This window comes from Monodon monoceros, unplaced genomic scaffold, assembly GCF_005190385.1.
Source record: "Monodon monoceros isolate NGI ecotype Baffin Bay Population unplaced genomic scaffold, NGI_Narwhal_1 Super_Scaffold_18, whole genome shotgun sequence".
NCBI lineage: Eukaryota > Metazoa > Chordata > Mammalia > Artiodactyla > Monodontidae > Monodon > Monodon monoceros.
Window position 1 is genome coordinate 51,729,789 of NW_021703774.1, and position 15,677 is coordinate 51,745,465.

Sequence of the window (15,677 nt, forward strand, 5' to 3'; positions counted from 1 at the left end):
CCCCCCCCCCCCCCCCCCCCCCCCCCCCCCGGCCTGAGTGAGCCAGAGCCGCCAAACCAGCGGCTCCTTTAACGCCGTCCTGTCTGAGCGAAGAACATTCGCCCTCCAGCGACCTACACGCAGAGGCGGGGCCAAATCCAAAGCCGAACCCCGGGAGCTGGGCGAACAAAGAAGAGAAAGGGAACTCTCTCCCAGCAGCCTCAGGAGCAGCGGGTTAAATCTCCACAATCAACTTGTACCCTGCAACTGTGGAATACCTGAATAGACAACGAATCATCCCAAATTGAGGAGGTGGGCTTTGAGAGCAAGATTTATTATTTCTTCCCCTTTTCCTCTTTTTGTGACTGTGTATGTATACGCTTCTGTGTGAGATTTTGTCTGTATAGCTTTGCTTTCACCATTTGTCCTACGGTTCTATCCGTCTGTTTTTTTTTTTACTTTAAAAAAATGTTTTCTTAATAATTATTTTTTTATTTTATTTTACCTTACTTTCTTTTATTTTATCCTTTCTTTCTCCCTTCCTTCCTCCCTCCCTCCCTCCCTCCCTTTCTTACTTTCTTTCTACTTTTTCTCCCTTTTATTCTGAGCCGTGTGGATGAAAGGCTCTTGGGCTCCAGCCAGGAGTCAATGCTGTGCCTCTGAGGTGGGAGAGCCAACTTAAGGACACTACTCCACAAGAGACCTCCCAGCTCCACGTAATATCAAATGGAGAAAATCTCCCAGAGATCTCCATCTCAACACAAACACCCAGCTGCACTCAACGACCAGCAAGCTACAGTGCTGGACACCCTATGCCAAACAACTAACAAGATAGGAACACAACCCCATCCATTAGCAGAGAGGCTGCCTAGAATCATAATAAGTCCACAGACACCCCAAAACACACCACCAGACGTGGACCTGCCCACTAAAAAGACAAAATCCAGCCTCATCCACCAGAACACAGGCACTAGTCCCCTCCACCAGGAAGCCTACACAACCCACTGAACCAACCTTAGCTACTGGGGACAGACACCAAAAACAACGGGAACTACGAATCTGCAGCCTGCAAAAAGGAGACCCCAAACATGGTAAGATAAGCAAACTGAGAAGACAGAAAAACACACAGCAGATGAAGGAGCAAGATAAAAAACCAGACCTAACAAATGAAGCGGAAATAGGCAGTCTACCTGAAAAAGAATTCAGAATAATGGTAGTAAAGATGATCCAAAATCTTGGAAATAGAATAGAGAAAATGCAGGAAACATTTAACAAGGACCTAGAAGAACTAAAGATGAAACAAGCAACGATGAACAACACAATAAATGAAATTAAAAATACTCTACAAGGGATCAATAGCAGAATAACTCAGGCAGAGGAACGGAAAAGTGACCTGGAAGATAAAATAGTGGAAATAACTACTGCAGAGCACAATAAAGAAAAAAGAATGTAAAGAACTGAGGACAGTCTCAGAGACCTCTGGGACAATATTAAATGCACCAACATTCAAATTATAGGGGTTCCAGAAGAAGAAGAGAAAAAGAAAGGGACTGAGAAGATATTTGAAGAGATTATAGTTGAAAACTTCCCTAATATGGGAAAGGAAATAGTTAATCAAGTCCAGGAAGCACTGAGAGTCCCATACAGGATAAATTCAAGGAGAAACACACCAAGACACATATTAATCAAACTGTCAAAAATTAAATACAAAGAATACATATTAAAAGTAGCAAGGGAAAAACAACAAATAACACACAAGAGAATACCCATAAGGTTAACAGCTGATCTTTCAGCAGAAACTCTGAAAGCCAGAAGGGACTGGCAGGACATATTTAAAGTGATGAAGGAGAAAAACCTACAACCAAGATTACTCTACCCAGCAAGGATCTCATTCAGATTTGATGGAGAAATTAAAACCTTTGCAGACAAGCAAAAGCTGAGAGAGTTCAGCACCACCAAACCAGCTTTATGGCAAATGCTAAAGGATCTTCTCTAGGCAAGAAACAGAAGAGAAGGTAAAGACCTATAATAACAAAAACAAAACAATTAAGAAAATGGGAATAGGAACATACATATCGATAATTACCTTAAATGTAAATGGATTAAATGCTCCCACCAAAAGACACAGACTGGCTGAATAGATACAAAAACAAGACCCTTATATATGCTGTCTACAAGAGACCCACTTCAGACCTAGAGACACATACAGACTGAAAGTGAGGGGATGGAAAAAGATATTCCATGCAAATGGAAACCAAAAGAAAGCTGGAGTAGCAATTCTCATATCAGACAAAATATACTTTAAAATAAAGACTATTAGAAGAGACAAAGAAGGACACTACATAATGATCAAGGGATCGATCCAAAAAGAAGATATAACAATTGTAAATATTTATGCACCCAACATAGGAGCACCTCAATACATAAGGCAAATACTGACAACCATAAAAGGGGAAATCGACAGTAACACATTCATAGTAGGGAACTTTAACACCCCAATTTCACCAATGGAACGATCATCCAAAATGAAAATAAATAAGGAAACACAAGCTTTAAATGATACATTAAATAAGATGGACTTAATTGATATTTATAGGACATTCCATCCAAAAACAACAGAATACAAAATTTTCTCTAGTGCTCATGGAACATTCTCCAGGATAGATCATATATTGGGTCACAAATCAAGCCTAGGTAAATTTAAGAAAAGTGAAATTGTATCAAGTATCTTTTCCGACCACAACGCAATGAGACTAGATATCAATTACAGGAAAAGATCCGTAAAAATTACAAACACAGGGAGGCTAAATAATACACTACTTAATACCGAAGTGATCACTGAAGAAATCAAGGAGGAAATAAAAAAATACCTAGAAACAAATGACAATGGAGACACGACGACCCAAAACCTATGGGATGCAGCAAAAGCAGTTCTAAGAGAGAAGTTTATAGCAATACAATCCTACCTTAAGAAACAGGAAACATCTCAAATAAACAACCTAACCTTGCACCTAAAGCAATTAGAGAAAGAAGAACAAAAAAACCCGAAAAGTTAGCAGAAGGAAAGAAATCATAAAGATCAGATCAGAAATAAATGAAAAAGAAATGAAGGCAACTATAGCAAAGACCAATAAAACTAAAAGCTGGTTCTTTGAGAAGGTAAACAAAATTGATAAACCATTAGCCAGACTCATCAAGAAAAAAAGGGAGAAGACTCAAATCAATAGAATTAGAAATGAAAAAGGAGAAGTAACTGACACTGCAGAAATACAAAAGATCATGAGTGATTACTACAAGCAACTCTATGCCAATAAAATGGACAACCTGGAAGAAATGGACAAATTCTTAGAAATGCACAACGTGCCAGGACTGAATCAGGAACAAATAGAAAATATGAACAGACCAATCACAAGCACTGAAATTGAAATTGTGATTAAAAATCTTCCAACAAACAAAAGCCCAGGACCAGATGGCTTCACAGGCAAATTCTATCAGACATTTAGAGAAGAGCTAATACCTATCCTTCTCAAACTCTTCCAAAATATAGCAGAGGGAGGAACACTCCCAAACTCATTCTACGAGGCCACCATCACCCTGATACCAAAACCAGACAAGGATGTCACAAAGAAAGAAAACCACAGGCCAATATCACTGATGAACACAGATGCAAAAATCCTCAACAAAATACTAGCAAACAGAATCCAACAGCACATTAAAAGGATCATACACCATGATCAAGTGGGGTTTATTCCAGGAATGCAAGGATTCTTCAATATACACAAATCAATGTGATACACCATGTTAACAAATTGAAAGAGAAAAACCATATGGTCATCTCAATAGATGCAGAGAAAGCTTTTGACAAAATTCAACATCCATTTATGATAAACACCCTGCAGAAAGTAGGCATAGAGGGAACTTTCCTCAACATAATAAAGGCCATATGTGACAAACCCACAGCCAACATCGTCCTCAATGGTGAAAAACTGAAAGCATTTCCACCAAGATCAGGAAAAAGACAAGGTTTCCCACTCTCACCACTCTTATTCAACAGTTTTGGAAGTTTTAGCCACAGCAATCAGAGAAGAAAAGGAAATAAAAGGAATCCAAGTCAGAAAAGAAGAAGTAAAGCTGTCACTATTTGCAGGTGACATGATACTATACATAGAGGATCCTAAAGATGCCACCAGAAAACTACTAGAGCTAATCAATGAATGTGGTAAAGTAGCAGGATACAAAATTAATGCACAGAAATCCCTGGCATTCCTATACACTAATGATGAAAAATCTGAAAGTGAAGTCAAGAAAACACTTCCATTTACCATTGCAACGAAAAGAATAAAATATCTAGGAATAAACCTACCTAAGGAGACAAAAGACCTGTATGCAGAAAATTATAAGACACTGATGAAAGAAATTAAAGATGATACAAATACATGGAGAGATATACTATGTTCTTGGAGTGGAAGAATCAACATTGTGAAAATGACTCTACTGCCCAAAGCAATCTACAGATTCAATGCAATCCCCATCAAACTACCACTGGTATTTTTCACAGAACTAGAACAAAAATTTTCACAATTTATATGGAAACACAAAAGACCCCGAAGAGCCAAAGCAATCTTGAGAACGAAAAACGGAACTGGAGGAATCAGGCTCCCTGACTTCAGACTATACTACAAAGCTACAGTAATCAAGACAGTATGGTATTGGCACAAAAACCAAAAGATAGATCAATGGAACAGCATAGAAAGCCCAGAGATAAACCCACGCACATATGGTCACCTTATCTTTGATAAAGGAGGCAGGAATGTACAGTGGAGAAAGGACAGCCTCTTCAATAAGTGGTGCTGGTAAAACTGGACAGGTACATGTAAAAGTATGAGATTAGATCACTCCCTAACACCATACACAAAAATAAGCTCAAAATGGATTAAAGACCTAAATGTAAGGCTAGAAACTGTCAAACTCTTAGAGGAAAACATAGGCAGAACACTCTATGACATAAATCACAGCAAGATCCTTTTTGATCCACTTCCTAGAGAAATGGAAATAAAAACAAAAATAAACAAATGGGACCTAATGAAACTTCAAAGCTTTTGCACAGCAAAGGAAACCATAAACAAGACCAAAAGACAACCCTCAGAATGGGAGAAAATATTTGCAAGTGAAGCAACTGACAAAGGATTAATTTCCAAAATTTACAAGCAGCTCATGCAGCTCAATAACAAAAAAACAAACAACCCAATACAAAAATGGGCAGAAGACCTAAACAGATATTTCTCCAAAGAAGATATATAGACTGCCATAAACACATGAAAGAATGCTCAACATCATTAATCATTAGAGAAATGCAAATCAAAACTACAATGAGATATCATCTCACACCAGTCAGAATGCCCATCATCAAAAAATCTAGAAACAATAAATGCTGGAGAGGGTGTGGAGAAAAGCGAACACTCTTGCACTGCTGGTGGGAATGTGAATTGGTACAGCCACTGTGGAGAACAGTACGGAGGTTCCTTAAAAAACTACAAATAGAACGACCACATGACCCAGCAATCCCACTACTGGGCATATACCCTGAGAAAACCATAATTCAAAAAGAGTCATGTACCAAAATGTTCATTGCAGCTCTATTTATAATAGCCCGGAGATGGAAACAACCTAAGTGTCCATCATCGGATGAATGGATAAGGAAGATGTGGCACATATATACAATGGAATATTACTCAACCATAAAAAGAAACGAAATTGAGCTATTTGTAATGAGGTGGATGGACCTGGAGTCTGTCATACAGAGTGAATTAAGTCAGAAAGAGAAAGACAAACACCGTATGCTAACTCATATATATGGAATTTAAGAAAAAAAAATGTTACGAAGAACCTAGGGTTAAGACAGGAGTAAAGACACAGACCTACTAGAGAATGGACTTGAGGACACGGGGAGGGGGAAGGGTAAGCTGTGACAAAGTGAGAGAGTGGCATGGACATATATACACTACCAAACATAAAATAGATAGCTAGTGGGAAGCAGCCGCATAGCACAGGGAGATCAGCTCGGTGCTTTGTGACCACCTAGAGGGGTGGGAGGGAAGGAGACGCAAGAGGGAAGAGGTATGGGAACATATATGTACATGTATAACTGATTCACTTTGTAATAAAGCAGAAACTAACACACCATTGTAAAGCAATTATACTCCGATAAAGATGTAAAAAAATAAAATAAAAGAAGAGACCATACTTCTGCTCTCTTAATCACACTTTACTGGAGGTAACTTGTTTACTCCATGGTGAATAGTCTCATTATTCATTGCAAAGAAGATAATACCATATAAAAGCCTACCTCCTCCAGGAAGCTATTCCTCAAAAATAATAGTTTTCTATAATATGTGTTGTATGTATTTCAGGTCACTACCCTATCCTTGTGTATTTATTTTAATATTATCTCCCCTCCTTTATAGTGTCAACTGGTTATAATGCTATTTTCTTTTAAATATTTTCAAGAAAAAAAATCCATTCAAGTGTGCTAGACTTTGAGCTCTCTTTCCCATGACCTGTGTACCAGCTCATGAGAGCTAGCATGACAGCCTGATGCCTGCACTCTTGGCCACTGAGTGTTATTGCACCATACTGCAAACACTCCCCACCAGAAAGGGTGCTACCAATGCTACCCTGAGCTGAGTGTGTTCTGCAGAGCGTGTGGCTTATCCGTCATATCCTCTATCTCTGCCATTTGTTTTATGGGGTGTTTTTGTTTTTGTCTTTGTTTTGCCACTTGGCTTGTGCGATCTTAGTTCCCCCAACCAGGGATTTAACCCGGGCCATAGCTGTGAAAGCACCAAGTCATAACTGCTAGACTGCCAGGGAATTCCCCCGTTTGTTTTCTGTTTATAGACCAACAGTTTTGACCCATGATAACTGAGAAAATGTCTGCAAATGATAGTACTAGAAAGAAAAACATGAAGAGTAACATGATGGATGTCAAAAGGTAGTTTTGTAAGAGCTTGAAAATTCTTCAGGAAAATGGTCATGGACGAGAAAAGGGGGGGTAAAAGTCAGCAGGCAAGAGACTGATGGGAGTCCTTAGACGTACCTAGGGGCCTAAACCATAACTGTCACCTCAGAGGACTGCCAGATGATTGTATGAATGGGGCCGAAGGAACACAGCAGGTCACAACTTCAAAGAATTTGGAGGGGAGAGAGAGCCATTTGTCAATGTACAAAAGAGGGAATGTAATTCCACAGGGACTGTGCCATAAATAACCCTTATGGCTCTGATTCAGTTAGAGCTCCCTTTTCCAAGAGGACATCAACACTGCCAAACTGGGTAGGTATGGTTCTTTTATTTCTCCTATCGGATCATAAGCTCTTTCAATAAGAGATTCCATGACTCAGTTATATTTGACCTCCTTAGGAGTCTACTATAGAGTCATGACAAAATTTTTTTAAATGAGTGAACGGATTTCTAAATGAAACAGACCACTCACCATCTCTGACATGTCACTGTCATGAGTAATAGGGTCTCTAATAGGCTGATAACAAAAATCCCCACATAAGTTGGGGTTCTCTGGTTTATGCCTATTCATTATTGTCGAGTCTCTAGACCTCACTTTCACTCCCATCAAAGTCTCCCCAAAACTGAATATGGCACCCACCCAGAGAGTAGATTCAGAAATTCTTCCCTTCTCACCTAGGCAACATAGAAGAGTTTATACAAAGAAAGAAACACCTTAAAGGGAGCCTAATGGGGCATTATCTCCACCCTCTAAAAGGAAGGAAGGAGAGGCAAGGCAGTGAGTTGGGTATAGCCCAGGTTTATTACATTTGATTTTCCTTTCAGCCAACACTCGAGAGAAAGAGAGGCCAACACTCGAGAGAAAGAGAGACCAACACTGGGTACCTTTGCAGGAAACTGCAGTGATTTTAGTAGGGTAGAAAGTGGAAGAGTGAAATGTTATTACTATAACAACTGACATCATAATTGCTCCTCAGAGGACAACCGTCTCTACTGAGTAAATACCTTGATAAGCGGCTTAGGTTGGAGGGTGAGTCACTAAGCATAATAAATAGATTGGTAGATATTCTATATGAGAAGATGAGAGAAATTTGTTTTGCTACTGAAAGATGGAAGGGAGAGAGGAACCATGACATAGAATGAGGTTCAGACAGTACTTGGAGTGATATTGCTTGTGAAAGTTCTCCAGTGGTGGGGCAAAGACATTTTTAAGAATGAGGATGGTCTCAGGTTCAATTTGAAGTTTATATTGCTATACTTTAAAATCCTCCCCTTATATCCCCAAATTCCTTATTAAAATCTACTAATCACAAAAAAATTGCTTTTATGTGTAGAAATGGTGATAATTAAGAGAAGATTTAATGTTTAGGTTGATATTTTGTGACTTGAATTTCGTGTTTAGGTTGATATTATGTGAAACAGAAACAGCATAAAAGGGACAGTGAGATGACCCATAAAAGAAGCAAGAGTTTACAGCCAGGGCTAATGAGGAGACAATAATTTCCCTAGAAATTCATAGTAGTTCTGTGGAGCATTTTGGTCTTTCACAGATGTGGAATTACAACTTCAATACAATCTTATGCAGATCTCAAGGAAAAAGAAGGGCCCACAAAAATCTGTGTATAATGGCATTCTGTGGTTCATGCCTTTGCAGAATCTATAGATCTCACTTTCACTCCCAACAAAATCTCCCCAAATCTTTCTAGATGTTCCTCAGATACATTGCCCAGGTATGCCAGAATAAGACTCTCTGCCACCACTTGGTGATCTTCACTTTTCCTCCTTCCCTGCTTCCCTCATGGGAGTGCCTTCCTGCTGCCCGCACTACCTGGAAGCACTGGTGTTGCTTCCAGAGGCTGTCCCCTTCTCTCTTGACCAAAGGTGCTTTCCAGTTAAGTCATTCTTTCTAAAGTGTGGAGATTCCACATGTTTTAGTTATCTATGACTGTGTAACACACCACCCCAAAACTTAGTGGCTTAAAACAGCGACTTATTATTTCTCATGATCCTGTGGATTGACTGAGCATCTTTTCTGCTCCGTGTGGTGGCAGGTGGAGCGCTAGGGATCCTGGAAGATCAAAAATGGCCTCATTCACAATGGCTGGCGGTTAGTGCTGGCTGTGTAGGCTGGGAGCTCGGTTAGGGCTGGAGGCTGGAGGATTTGATTCCCCTCCAGCGGGTCTTACCCTGTAGTTTCTTGGGCTTCCTCACAACATGGTGGGTGAGTTCCAAGAAAAGTGAAAGGACAAGCTGTAGATCTCTTAAGGCCTGATCTCAAAATTTATATAACCTCACCCCTGCAACATTCTATTGGTAAAATCTAAAGGGAGGAGAAATACATTCCACTTCTTGATGGGAAGAATAGTGGGGGGAAAAGAAAAGAAATAACAAAACTTTGCAGTCATCTTTAATCTACTACACCACGCTACTCTGTCATACACACACACACACACACACACGCACACACACACACACTACTGCTGTACAGTACTTCCTTACGTTGAATCTCAGAGCATACCTCTACTTCCAGCCTCTTGCAGACAGTCTATATGAGAAATACTCATCTATTTCTATTGCCAGCACCCTAAGCCTTAGACACCAGAACAGGAGAGTCTGGCAGCAGGACCAATCTACTGAATGGATCCTTCCCTGCCAAGCAGTCTCCTTCTGCCTAAACTCCCTTGCTTTTCAGTCAACCACACTTCCTCTTTTGACCAGGCCATTTATCACAGGGATTGTGTATCCTTTTGAAGGTTTTATTTCATTGGCTTACTCAAAAAAGCATGAGTTCACCTTAATCAGACATATGCATGTGCCATCTTCAATAAGGGGCTAACTATGAAATGTCTCTGCTACTTATCCAGTATTGGCACAGAGATGACAGGATCTTCAAAGTGTTCATGATAGTCATATATCACTGGAAGTTCCCCAAATCTAACTCAGCACAGCAATTCAGCTCTCTGAAAGCGTGCCTGAACCGCCTGAACCTGAACTACTTTAAAAAGACTCCCAGTGAGTCAAGTTCCCGAACTTAACTGAATTGGTGCAGTTCCAGAATTTTTTGGTGGTTTTGGGAAGCTAGGAGGGTGAAAAACCACAGATACCACCCCCCCAAACAAATCCCCAGTATGGTACAGTCTCTGATCAGCTTTGTGTCTGGACCCAAGGCAAGAAAAAATCCTAGGGGGGAAAATGTAGAAGAGAGAATTGGACAAGGAAGAAGAAGAGCATAACATTTCTAATTCCCATCTTGTCACCAGCCTAGAAGAAGTCTAAAGCTGCTAACACTGCAAAAGAATGACTTTCCTCCTGCCCCCTCTTCAGGCAACTGAGATTCTGACCTGACCAACTGCTAAAACCTTGCCCCAAGGACAGTTACCAATTAAGCAAATTAAGCCAGAGATAAGGTAGTCTTCCCCCAGTCCACACTTCTGGATTCAAACTGCTCTGCTCCACCCTCACCTTACACAAGAAATGCAGTCAAGAAGAAGAGCACTTGATAACAGCCAAAGGGACAGTGAGTTTCTTCCCATTGTAGCTTCTAGCCAACTATTGACTTTCAGCTTCACTGTCTTGTTATGAATATTAAAAAGGAAAAGGTGCCATCAGCAAATGCAGGGAGTTTGTGATAAATTACTGTCTTGACTTATATTGATGAATTGCAATTCATTATCCAGACAGGTAACGGGCATTCATGTTGTTTCCACTTCCTGGAGATGATCAGTAGCCAAACCTTGTAAACAGCGAGATGGAAAAGCAGGAACAACTCGGGACAGTGAATGGTGGGTTGCTGAATGCTCTGTTTCATTAGTTTTTCCTATCAACATCTCATGGAGAAGCAAATTTCTAATTCAGATGAAACTGGATCTTCATCTGAAAGCAGGAACAGCAAAATAAGTTTTTCTCTAATGAGAAAAATAGTGGAAAGAAGCACACCGTGTTGCATACGGTGCACCTTTGCTGCTGCTATTAGGTCTGAAGGTCATGTCCTTTTCCCTCCCTGCCCCCCTCTCTCCCTCCACCCTTCTCTTGGTCCATCCAACTCATTCTCAGACTCCATCTTCTCCAAGAGCCACTCTGACCCCACAAGTGAGGCCGGCACTGTTCTTGTGCACCCCTTTGTTTCCTGTGCACACCCCCACTACTGCACTTACCCAATGTGTTAAAGTTACTTGGTCATGTGTCTTCAGAAGAGTAGGCTGAAAAAGAGCAGCATTATGTCTTATACTGCTTTGCATCATTAGGTCCTAATCCTCTCTCTTGCACATCAAAAGGATTGAATCCGGGATTTCCCTGGTGGCGTGGTGGTTAAGAATCCGCCTTCCAATGCAGGGGAGTCCAGCGAGCCACAGCTAAGGAGCCTGCCAGCCGCAACTAAGACCCAGAGCAACTAAAATAAATAAATAAAATATATATTAAAAAAAAAAAGGATTGAATCCACCTTGAACTGAGCTGAATGAACATCTATCATACTGTTGTGTGACTTTTAGTATCCTCTACCTTCTCCTCAATGTTACCAAGTAAGTTATATTATTATGTTTCATAGTCTTGAGGCTAAACTAAGTGAATCTCAAAGAAGTTTTGAGACTTCCTGATCCCTGCTCTCCAGAATAATGTATGTGAACATATAGCAGAAATACTTTCCTATTACTTTCTTCACTTACTCTTTGAGTTGCTTTTCCAATAAGACATATCCTTTGCTAAGCCATTCACGTTCTCTCCTGAGTTCCTATTGTGCTGAAGCCAGATGTTTGTGAGTTGTATGTCCATTCTGGGAATGCTGTCCCACTGACTGATAGGACAAACTTATGACTGTCCCTCACCAACCCTGTACATACATACTCCCACACACGTAGGTACATGTACAGGACTGTGCCCATTTGCAGATGGTTTCTGAATTTATCCTTGAAAATCCCACATAAAGATTTTCGGAATCATAAGGACTCTTGGGAATTCCCTGGCTGTCCAGTGGTTTTGTCTTCAAGCTTCCACTGCATGGGGCATGGGTTTGTTGCTGGTCGGGGAACTAAGATCCCACATGCCATGCAGCACAGTCAAAAAACCCCAAAATATTAAGTACTCTTGATTGGATTTCAAATACATAGTATTTTTTAAAATTGTGCTCAAAAGAATTATTTTCTGCTTACCTTCCTTTCAAAGTCACCAATGACGAACTTCAAGACCTGAATGTTCTCAGATATCTTCTGATGAGTTTCTTTTTTTTTTTTTTTTTTTGCCTGTCAAGCTTTTCAAAATCAAGGGTAATTCCACAAAGGTACTGCACCCTTCTGTTGGCATTCCAGTAGACTGGGATAGATCGTACAGATTCTCTGCATTTGGGTTGAACTATTATGACCCTGTAGATGGATATTCTCAGATTGTATAAAGTGTGCATACTATGTGGTACTCCTAGTTTCCTCAAATGTGTTCTTATTTAAAGTTAGGAAGGCAGCAACAAGTCTTAGAAAACCTGCAGACTGGTAGTCAGGAGAGGCCTCAAATGTTTTATAGAAGGAAGTGGTACATGAATAGGTAAATACCTAAGTAGGGAGATAGGTAAGGAGGTGGGTACTTAAGTAGGTAAGTTGGTAGGGAAGTAAATAAACATGATTTCTCTACTAGCTAGCACTCTGAGATTGGGAAAGTCATCCCTCCCCTCTGGGCCTCAGTTTCTAGTTCTCTAAAATTAAGGCAGTTGGACTACTTGGTCACCAAGCTCTGTTCAAGTCTTTTGAGTCTATGAAGTCATCTGTGACCAGCTTTCCTTCATCCCACTTTCCCATTCTCACTGCTGGTGTGTTTCCATATTCCCTACCATCCTCTTCCATGGATCTTCTCAAGGTGACTCTAGATCTACTGAGACCTGCTTTCTTCCATTTAAGTTCTTTATTGCCCTGGAATTCTAACACTTCTCGGTTCATGGCCCTTCCCCCATGGTGGCCAGTCACCCTTCAATATTTAAATGCTTTCTTCATGTTAACAAGAAGCAAAGAAAAGCCCCTGACTTCCCTGTTTCCTGTAGCGAATGGTTCTGAAGTGACCTGAAAAGTTAATGTAACTTCCTCAAATGCCTCACTCATTGACCTACAGAGAAGTTGAGCCGCTGGCTCACCCTGGCTGCAGTCATCTGTTTTTAATTGCATCAGTCCCCATATCAGCCACAGGCTTCAGTTTCACAGCCTGGGATGAGCCGTTTAGGGAGACCGCCTTCCCTGCCTTCCCCAAACACCTCCAGCCTGAAAGGAGCTGTCATAGATATCACCTCACGTTGATAGTTTTCCTTTTAATATTTATAAACAGGAAAGTATTTTTCTCTCCCCCACTTGAAATGTATATATTCATTCATTAAAAGGCATTGACATGGCTGAGGTAATGGCCTGTCGACAGATTTACAGCAAGAACCATCTCATTGCCTGCAGGCCTGTGCATTTTAATATAATTAAAAGGCTTCTGTTTGGAATCTTAACTAATTAATATTCATGCTTTCCTCCTTCCACCCACCATTCCCAATTTGCCATCTTTTAGGAGATTGATCATGGCCCAATTAATCCCGCCACCAGTCAAAGCAAGACAGGTGGGGAAGAAAGGGGGAAATGCCATTGCAGTGTTGGCTTCCTGATGCGAAAAGAGCTTTTTAAATAATGGAAATCTTCTCCCGGTTTATAAGGAAAGTTGCGGAAGGATCTCTATGACTATGGGAATTGGTAGGAGTGAAAATGTGGACCAGGGACTGTGGATTAATTCCTCACACTGAAGTGAGTTCAGTTTATTAATCTTTAAGAGTCTTCACAAGTTTCGTTCATGCCAGAAATCACAGGACAGGAAATTGGAGAAGCAGGTAATATATTTTTTAAATTTTTAAAAAATAATATAAAAGTGAAAATGACAGCAACAGGTATTTCTCACTATTCAGTAGCTGAGAAAACCATCCACAAATGAAAGTGTGGTCACTTACTTTTCTTTGTCTCTGCCATCCTTTAACACCAAGGCTTACAAATGGGCATTGCTTTGCCTGAAAAAAACAAAAAACACCCTGGTAAGTGATGAGAATAAGGGTATTCGTAATTAAACTATCCTCAGATATGTGAAAGCTTGTCACAATGGAGCAAACTAAGCTTTCTCTCTACTTGACTTGAAAAGATAAAAATGGAAATCTTGGCAGCATTTGTGATGAGACACCCAACAGCCACAGACCTGAGTGAGCTTGAAGGAGCTCTAAAGTAAGAGAAGGAAGAAATAGTCTCTGCCTTCCCCACACAGTTGCTCTTCCAATCCTCAGTGTCTTGAGAACATGTTGTCCAGTGATGAGGGCAAAAGCCATAAAAGAGAGTTGACAAGAAGCGCACCTCACATTCAGGTTAGCTGACAATGGCCAGGTTACTTCACCACTTTGAGTCCCATCCACAAAATGGGAAATACCTCCATCAGACAATTGTTGTGAGAACTAAATGAGAAAAAGCCTTCAAAGTGCCTAGCACAATGGACAGTGAATACTAATTCCAGTTGAATAGCCACAGCAAGCTGACTATGGAACAAAGTGGAGAAGTAATAGCTACTCCATGTCACAGAGAAGAACATTTTCCCAGAAAGAAGAAAGAAAGGGTGGAGAGGTCTTGGCCACAAAATACATAACAAGTACAAAAAAGCCCCAAAGGGGTTGATCACATCTTTAAGCCTGTCTCGCCCAGTGCACTGGGTATTAATAATGGAACAAAGAGGGGTTACAGAAACAAGATAAAAATAAACCAGAAGCACTGGGGTTACACAACAGGTACATGTAGTCTGTCCTGTTGATGAGTCACTGGTCTGAGAAATCTGTTTAGGTTCAGCAGGAAGTCCATGAACAGGCTGCAGCTTAATTGTCCTTCCACCGTGTCTGCTCCCATTGTGAGCTTGGGGCTCTTTATTTCTTAAAAGTATGAGCAATCACATCCTCCTGGATGAGATCATGTAGGGATGTATTGCTGATCCATCCAACTGGAATGCCCTTTTACAGTTTCCAGCTATTAAACTCCCACTCTCACTTCAGGGCAGCAGAAGTGTCCCTTCCTCTGGGAAGTCAGCCCCATTAACCTGGCCAGAGCTAATCATTCCTTACTTTGGATCCCCAAAGAATACTTCTGCTCTATTAACATTTATAAGTCTCTCTCCCTCAGTGATAATGATGGTGATATTTGTTAACAGTTATTGAAGTCTTTCTAAGTACCAAGTACTGTGCTCAATGTTTTATGGACACTAGCTCAGTTAATCCTAGGAGGTATATATTTTTATTCTCCCCATTTTGTTGATGATGAAACTAAAGTTTAGTGAATATCATGAGTATCTTGCTTGTCACACGGCTGGTAAAACAAGATTAGGACAAAGGCAGTTGAACTCCAGAGTGCCCCCCCATTCTGATTCAATATTGTCTCTTCAACAAGGCTTAGTACACACTGAGAGCTCAAGAATGATTTGTACACTGAATAAGGACCATTGGATGGTTGGAGGCATAGACCTGACCTCTGGAACAGGCAAACCCAACTGCAGATATGCATCGGAGGGAGAGGCTCTCCACAGCCCATCATCCTTGTCACCATATTCCCACTGAGCCTTCTTTTTGGTCCTAGTCATACCCAAGATTGTATACAAAGCCCAAAATTTCCTTGAAACAGATTCAACCCATGAAGAAGGCTGTGGAGAA

The 15,677-nt window shown here is 40.6% G+C and overlaps 1 protein-coding gene across 15 annotated transcripts in view; it reads right to left on the bottom strand.

The window, feature by feature from the left end:
• PAPPA2 (pappalysin 2) overlaps window positions 1-15,677 on the bottom strand; it is a 556,585-nt gene that overhangs the window by 309,006 nt on the left and 231,902 nt on the right. For all 15 annotated transcript variants that reach the window (XM_029227419.1, XM_029227421.1, XM_029227422.1 and 12 more), the window contains 3 exons: window positions 13,953-14,009; window positions 12,145-12,354; window positions 11,152-11,387 (listed from right to left, as the gene is read on the bottom strand). The gene's annotated coding sequence lies outside the window, so the exon portion shown is untranslated. The remainder of the gene's footprint in view (window positions 1-11,151; window positions 11,388-12,144; window positions 12,355-13,952; window positions 14,010-15,677) is intronic.